The following is a 9,022-nucleotide window of genomic DNA, read 5'->3' on the forward strand; positions in this document are numbered from 1 at the left end:
TAGCCTAAACGAATCAACTCCCCCTAGTCATATTAACTGTCATATTCCTGGAATCACAGGCCGAGGAGGAGGAGTAGCAGCAATCTACCATTCTAGTTTAAAACTGAACCAGAGGCCTAAACCTGATTACAGCTCATTTGAAAATCTCACTCTTAGTCTCTCTCATCCAGATTTGAAAGCTCAGAAACCAGTTTTATTTGTTGTTATATATCGTCCTCCTGCTCCTTATTCTGAGTTTTTATCTCAATTCTCAGACTTTCTATCTGAATTAGTGCTCAGTTCAGACAAAGTTATTATTGTGGGTGACTTTAACATTCATGTTGACATAGACAGCGACAGCCTTACAACAGCTTTTAATTCATTATTAGACTCAATTGGGTTTTCTCAACATGTAAATAAACCAACTCATAGTTTTAATCACACTCTTGACCTTGTCCTGACTTATGGCATAGAAATTGAAGAGTTAACAGTATTTCCCCAGAACCCTCTTCTTTCTGACCATTTTATGATAACATTTCAATTTAAAGTAAAGGATTGTTTAGCAGCTGAGAACAAATATCATTACAGTAGGTGTTTGTCTGACAATTCAGTATCTAAATTTAAGGAAATAATACCCTCACTGTTTACTTCAGCAACATTTACTGATAAATCAGAAGGCAAATATTATTATTTTACCCCCACAGAAGTGGATTATTATGTTAATAATGCTTCAGCCTCACTGCTCACTTCATGAGCTTCTTTACACATAAAATAGTTCTGATTAGAGATCAAATTAATCTGGCCCTTCCTACAAATGTCACAGATGCTTTTGAATTGGCTGTTAGACCTGATGAATCTTTAGAATTCTTCACTCCTATATGTCTCTCTGAACTAATTTCAACAGTTTCTACATCCAAACCATCAACATGTCTTTTAGATCCTATCCCAACTAGACTCTTCAAGGAGATTTTACCTTTAATTAATTCTTCAATGTTAGATCTGATTAATCTCTCTCTAGTAACAGGCTCTGTACCACAGGCTTTTAAGGTTGCTGTCATCAAACCTTTGCTTAAAAAGCCCAATTTAGATCCAGATGTGTTGGCTAACTATAGACCGATATCCAACCTACCATTTCTCTCTAAAATTCTGGAAAGAACAGTTGCAAATCAATTATGTGAACACTTACAAAGGAATAATTTGTTTGAAATGTTTCAGTCAGGCTTCAGAGTGCATCATAGCACAGAAACAGCTCTGGTGAAAGTTACTAATGACCTTCTCATAGCATCAGATAATGGACTAGTCTCTATACTTGTTTTGTTAGATCTTAGTGCAGCGTTTGACACAATCGACCACAAAGTTTTATTACAGCGTCTAGAACATTCAATTGGCATTAAAGGGACAGCACTGGACTGGTTTAAATCCTACTTATCAGATAGGTTCCAGTTTGTGCATGTCAACAATAACTCTTCTGAGCATACTAAAGTTAATCATGGAGTTCCTCAGGGTTCTGTCTTAGGACCGATACTTTTCACATTATACATGCTTCCTTTAGGCAATATTATTAGGAAGCATTGTATTAACTTCCATTGTTATGCAGATGACACACAATTGTATTTATCTATGAAGCCAGATGAAACTGATCAGTTAGCTAGACTGCAAGATTGTCTTAAGGACATTAAAACCTGGATGACTTCTAACTTCCTACTGCTAAATTCAGACAAAACTGAAGTCATTGTATTTGGCCCCAAACATCTTAGAAACTCGCTTTCAAAGCAAATAGTTACTCTGGATGGCATCACATTGGCCTCCAGTACTACTGTGAGGAATCTTGGAGTTATTTTTGACCAGGACATGTCCTTTAACTCACACATAAAGCAAGTCTGTAGGACTTCCTTTTTTCACCTGCGTAATATTGTAAAAATCAGGAACATTCTGTCTCAGAGTGATGCAGAAAAATTAGTTCATGCTTTTGTTACTTCCAGGCTTGACTATTGCAATTCCTTATTATCGGGTTGTCCAAATAGCTCTCTCAAACATCTACAGTTGATCCAAATCGCTGCTGCGAGAGTACTGACAGGAGTTAGCAAAAGAGATCATATTTCCCCTATACTTGCTTCTCTTCACTGGCTTCCTGTTAAATCCAGAATAGAATTTAAAATCCTTCTTCTGACATATAAAGCTCTTAATAACCAATCTCCATCATATCTTAAAGATCTGATAGTACCTTATTATCCTAGTAGAACTCTTCGCTCTCAAGCTGCAGGCTTACTTGTTGTTCCTAGAATTTCTAAAAGTAGAATGGGAGGCAGAGCCTTCAGTTATCAGCTCCTCTCCTGTGGAACCTGCTCCCAGTTTGGGTTCTGGAGGCAGACACCCTCTCTATTTTTAAGACCAGGCTTAAAACGTTCCTTTTTGACAAATCTTATAGTTGGGGCTGACTGGGTGACCCACAGGGGTTCGGCTTGTGTCTTCATTGTACAGCTGACTCCCTCTTGGTCGTCCCTTCGTTCTGCCTCTAGTCATGCTGCTATAGGCCTATAGGCTGCTGGGGGACTTCTCTTGACGCACTGAGCCCTTCTCTATCTACCTTTACATTTAATATGTATACCGTTATTGCAGTACATTCACTCTGTTTCCCCCTGTGCTATTTCTCTGAGTGTCCCTGGTCCCAGAGCTGGATGCTTCAGATCTGTGGTTGATGTTCCACCAGCTGGTCCAGTCTCCACCATGTCCACTGTGGGATGCTGCTGCTGACCTTCCTCCGGCCCTCTGCTTCCAACTCCCTTTTTCCACCAGTCAGCTCTGCATTGCCTTCACTATACTGTTATGCTAACTTACATACTGTTTGAATTTTACTGCTAGCTATATATGGAGTATGTTTAATGTCAGAGCCGTACATCATCAGAGTAAACTATGAGTCAGTTTTCAATGTTAGCTTCTACTTTGTTTGTGTCACATATCCTGTCATACATGTATCCAAATGTGTGTTGTGTTTTCCTTGCTTTCCCACCCCTCCCTCTTCTCCCATCCCTCCCCCTTGCCCTCTTCTGTCCTTCTCAACCCCCCCGGCCAGCAGGCAGATGGGTCCCCCCTATATAGAGCCGGGTTCTGCTCGAGGTTTCTTCCCTGTTAAAAGGGTGTTTTCCTGCCACTGTCGCCTTTGGGCTTGCTCTGGGGGTCAGGCATATGGGTTCTGTAAAGCGTCTTGAGACGATTTGACTGTAATTGACGCTATATAAATAAAATTGAATTGAATTGAATTGAATTGAAGTATTGGGCAAGTTGTGAAGACATCTCGTGAAATTCATCTTGAAAAAGCGATATCAATGGAGCTGGACGGCAGGCGGAAATAAATCCGCCGGTCTCTGGCACAAACGGAAGTACGTCACGAGACTTGTACACGGAGTCAAATGGGTTGAGATCGGGTGACTGACTTGGCCATTCAAGAATATTCCACTTCTTTGCTTTAATAAAGTCCAGGGTTACTTTGGCAGTATGTTCTGGGTCATTGTCCATCTGTATTTTGAAAGTCCAATCAATTTGACTGCATTTGGCTACATTTGAGCCAACAGTATGTCTCTGAACACTTCAGAATTCATCTGACTGGTTCTGTCCTGTATCACATCATCAGTAAACACCAGTAACTCAGTGCCACTGGCAGCCATGCATGCCCAAGCCATCATACTGCCTCCACCATGTCTTACAGATGATTTGGTATGATTTGAATCATGAGCTGTACCATGCCTTCTCCATACTTGTTTCTTGCCATCAGTCTGGTAGAATGGTTTCAACTGTCCAAAGAATGTGTTTCAAGAGATGTGCTGGCTTTTTAAGATGTTTTTTTTTTTTTTTTAGCAAAGTCCAATCTAATCTTTCGATTGTTGAGTCTTATGAGTGTCTTGCACCGTGCAGTGAACCCTCTGTATTTACTCTAGTGCAGTCTTCTCTTTGTGGTGGACTTGGACAATAACACGACAACCTCCTGGAGAGTGTTTTTAACTTGGCTGGTTGTTGTGAAGCGGTTTCTCTTCACCATGGAAATAATTCTGCAATCATCCACCAGTGTTGTCTTCCGTGGACACCCAGATCTTCTTGCATTGCCGAGTTCACCAGTGCTTTCTTTCTTTCTTTCTTTCTTTCTTTCTTTCTTTCTTTCTCAGGATGTACCAAACTGTCGATTTTGCAACTCCTAATAATGTTGCAATTTTGCAGATGGGTTTTTTCTGTTTTCACAGCTGAAGGATGGCGTGCTTCACTTGCATGCAGAGCTCCTTTGACCACATGTTGTCTTTACAGCAAAATCTTATTTCAGGACTCAGTTATTAAATGTCAAAACAATCCATGTGACTCTAAAACCTCAACAGTTTTACAAAGTCTAAGACTAAACTCTCCATAAGGATCCAAAAGAAGTTGGACTTCTACATGAGAGCTTTAATTATTCTTCATCTACTTCCTGAAAAGTTTGGTCAATAAAAAAGACAAAAACTCATATTTTCAGCTGAACTAAAGACAGACTTTGTGATTTTTATGCTCACATGTTGTGTTGTTGTAAACTTACTCTTTCAACCCCCTGGAAAACAGCGTTTGTCCTGTTTTTGTGTCGCTGCTCCCCTAGACAGCCGGTGTTCTAGATTAACTGGTGATCCGATCAACTGGTGATATTCAGTGAGCGAGACAGCTGTTACAACGGCAATACATAGCATAGGTGACTGTACCGATGCCTGTTCAAAACACACAGACGTAAGTAAGTAAGTAGTAAGTAAGTAAATTTTATTTATATAGCACCTTTCACAGACAGAGAGCCACAAAGTGCTTCACAGCATTAATAAAAACAACAATTAAATACACATAAATCAATAAACTGTTCCGAAATGTTCTTGTTGCAGCTTTAACATTGTCGTTTTTGCTCTGTTTGGACTCACGACTGTTCAGTCTACCAGTAAAATACTCGGTTTAATGAGGACTTCCACCTAACGGAGTGGAAATATCGCTTCACTGTGGCAGAGTGTGATGATCTCCATCAGATTAACTGGTGACAGTCTGTGGCCTCAGTCCGACGGTCAGACAGAAACAGCAAGAGAAGTTCTAATACCGTTTTCAAAGCTTACTGTGATAAACCAGTCGGACCTGAGTTGTTCTACTTTTAAACAGATTTTAAGTAAAACAATGACATCATATAAACCATCTGACCACATTCTAACCAGAGATTTCACATTCCGGTCTTCAGAACGTCCATATGCTTCATCTGTTCCCCCCCCCCCCGTTATTCAGGATTTATTTATTTTACTGGGGCATTGAAAGTTAATCAACATTGTATTCTATAGAATCAATGCATTGTAAATTAAATGCACTGACTTTACAGAACACAAAATTAAAGTTTTTTTTTTAATTTCTAAAGACCTAGAACAATAATAGAGACGATTATATTTATTCTACAAAACCTTAACGAGCCCACCCTTGAACTATATAGCTAGCTGCTGTACAAACAAGATCTCACAACTCAAGACGTGAAACAATAAAATAAGAATGAATAAAAACAGACCAAATAAGATCATCTTGCTGAATTGTTCCACGCTAAGTTCCATCTGCAGATTCCCTCTCAGACTAAAAACTGCCTCTTCACTGAACACCTTTACACTTATAAATACTTATGACTACCAATAGCTGTGAATAAATGTTATTTTTTTCCTTTTTATTAGCTTTATTTGAGAGGTAAGTAGAGAGACAGACGGAAAAATAAGGGGAAACCTACAGCAGAAAGCCGTGAGCTGGAGTTGAACCCGAGCCCATAGGCGTCAGTTTAGGGGGGGACGGTGGGGACGTGTCCCCCCCACTTTTTGTCAGGGGTCATTTTGTCTCCAACACATTCAAATTCTTCACATGTAAGCCGTTGTAAACCCAGTTATTTTCAGCAGTATAGAAAATTCCGACGCTCCTGAACGCACCATCCGCACTCGGCCGAGAGTTGCACAGACATGCAGCACACCTTCATGAGGTTAAAAAAAAAAACGTGCAGATGCTAAATTTGCGCCCGTGCCAAGTGGAAGCTCCAACCAGAGGCGTGCAGGGGCAGAATTTCGGCCCCGGAGAATTAGTACTATAGCGGCCCACAGACCCCTTTATCTGTATGTATCGATAGTTCAACAGGTTGAGCCTCCGCCTTTGGTGCGGTGGTTGTGAGTTCAAGCCCAGCTTGCGGCATTTTGCCGCCGTTCTTTGACATTTTCTCAAAGTGCTGTGGTCTCCATCCCCCCCCCCCCCACACACACACACACACACACTTTTACAAACAAACTGACGCCCTTGCCCGAGCCACTGCATCGGGTTTATAGATCTCCTGTTCAGTCACCTGAGCTAACATCCCAGTGTATGTGAGACATTGAAAGGAATCGGTGTCTTTTCTCAATGACATGTCAGTATAGAGTAGTATGACACAACAAAGTTCTGCTGCTGGTTTGAACATGAATGTCCTGTGAATTTTGCTAAATTGCTGCATTTCAAATCCAATACGTTAAATACTGCTGGGCTGTTTTGGTCAAATTTTGATGTTTGTGTTTTTTAAATAAGACAGTGTAGCTACAATGTGATCTAAACCTGCCAATACTGTATCAATATATTAATGTTATACTGCAACATTCTGTTATCACACGGCTTGGTGAACTTCTTGTTAAATAACGTGTACACAGTATGCTGGTCTCCTGTATGCTGCTTTAACAGGTTTTAACAGTAAACAGAGATCGCAGCTCCACTGGGTCCACAGTCTATGTTCCAACCGCGGTGACGTACTTTTTCTTTCATGTAGCCTGACAGCGCATGACTTTTAAAATGAGAACGCCTCTTATTTCCAGTTACTTTGTCAAGACCGAAATGTGTGGAACAGCAGAAATCTCATTTTATAGATGAAGTTGTCCCATTGTTTATTTTCTGGTCAGGTAAGGGGTCCTGAAAAGCCACGCCTACAAAACATCTGTCTCAGAAAGGCTGCTATCACCAGTTGATCAGAACACCAGTTAATCTTGAACACCGGAAGTCCGAATCTGAGAATATCTTTCTAACTTTACCAAACTCCATCAGGACGTTAGCACTGATTAAACTGATGCTTATTTGTGAACTACAGGCCGATTTAGAAATGATTCCTCAACTGTTTTTCTGTTTAAATCTCCAGACTTCACCTCTGTACGAGGAAACTAAAGGGTGTGGTTTCTTCCTCAGCTCGAGAAAATTAAACAAGTCAACATATTCTACCTTTCAGAAAGTTTTCAGCTCTTCTTCCTGGATCTTACCCGCGTGTCGCTGCGTCCACTGCCTCCAGATGTCACAGAGGTTCTTCAGTGGGTTTCTCCCACAGACAGACTCCACTTTGTCCGTGTGTTTGAGGATCTCCTCAAATCTGCAGAGCGACATGGTGGTCTTGTAAATGAGACTTTGCAGTGGATCCAGAAATGGCTCATGCAAACACACATCCCAGCTCTTCTCCGACGATCAAACCGATAAAGGCCGTGAGTTCTCTCTCAGCTAGGCTTTTCCATTCTTATCCTTTAGCTGTGGCTCCAGGTTAGTAGAGCCTGTAGTCCTCCCTCAAAGTTTGTGCATTTTACAGCTGTCTCAATGATGTCATCAGTCATAAACTTCTTCCAGGTGAAACAGCTGTTGATGCAGGTCCTGGACAGTTCTGCAGAATGCTATCCCTTCTTCTTCTGCCATGGGTGGGGGGATTCTCATGCCAGTAAGATCCAATTTTACTCAATCTTTTGGCATCAGTCTGAGTGTCAGAGGACCCATCAGATTCATGACCAGAGACCTCCATGTAATCAGATGAGTCGTTATGTCGGAGACTGGCAGTTCCTGCTTGACTATGTGGCAAAGCTTCTGGCTCACTACCACCACCACCATCAGCACCATAATCATTATCATGAGAACGTCCAGAAACAGGAGGAATGAACCCGTCATTCTAACCCACCTCCTCTGGTTCTTCCAGCAGCCTCAGCTGAAGAGCTCAACAGCGCAGTAAAGTTTTCAGCTATTCATGAACACACACACACACACACACACACACACACACACACACACACACACACACACACACACACACACACACACACACATATAAATTGAAATTTGAGGTTGTTTGATTGACAATATCTCAGGACATTGATGAAGAATCTGTAAGTTGAAATACTGCCTCGAGTAATTATGAAAGTGCTCTATGAAAAGTCCAATGTTTGATCTCACTTTTCCAAAAAAATGTATACGTAATGCAGAAGTCAATTCATGATATTTTCCTGACCATATGTAGCTGCTTGCATGTCACAATGACATGCAAGCCTTTTAGAATGAAAATTTGGTCACAAAAATGTCAGCCACAAAAACTTTTGAACTTTTACAACTGAGCAGGTCTGATAGTCGTCCCACTACAATAACAGAATTATTGGTCAATAGTCTACAGTACCTGACAAAAGTCTTGTCGCATAAGGATATAGTAACTTTAAATGGCATATATTCTAATCAATCAGTTGTCACAAAAAATGGTTCATTTTAATGTCAAAGGCTTTCACATTAATAACTGGGTGCAAAGTGAACCCGTCATAAAGTGTCCTGATGTTCACAGCTTGGTAAAGCCCATGACATCTGTTTTTGCAAGGACAAAAGTCTTGTCATGTCTTTAAATAATCCAACCAATCACAGATTAGAGCTTTACCTGTGACAAATAATGTAATTGACACATTCCCAGGTGTGTATAAAAAGAACCTTAGCACACCAGACGCTCATGTGAAATGCACCCTGACCTCTGACAGCATGCCAAAGATCCAACCACAGACCAAAGTGCTGATCATCAAGAGCCTGACGACCAAGTCTGCTGCTGAGGTGGCAGACAGCTTTAATGTGAAGGTCAAGGTGCTCCAGGACGGCCAACTCTTTCACCAGACATGAACATTATCGAGCATGTCTGGGGAAAAATGAAGGAGAAGGCTTGGAAGATGAAACCGAAGAATCTTGATGCACTCTGGGAGCCCTGCAAGACTTTCTTTTTTTGCCATTTAAG

The sequence above is a fragment of the Acanthochromis polyacanthus genome, chromosome 10 (genome assembly GCF_021347895.1).
Source record: "Acanthochromis polyacanthus isolate Apoly-LR-REF ecotype Palm Island chromosome 10, KAUST_Apoly_ChrSc, whole genome shotgun sequence".
NCBI lineage: Eukaryota > Metazoa > Chordata > Actinopteri > Pomacentridae > Acanthochromis > Acanthochromis polyacanthus.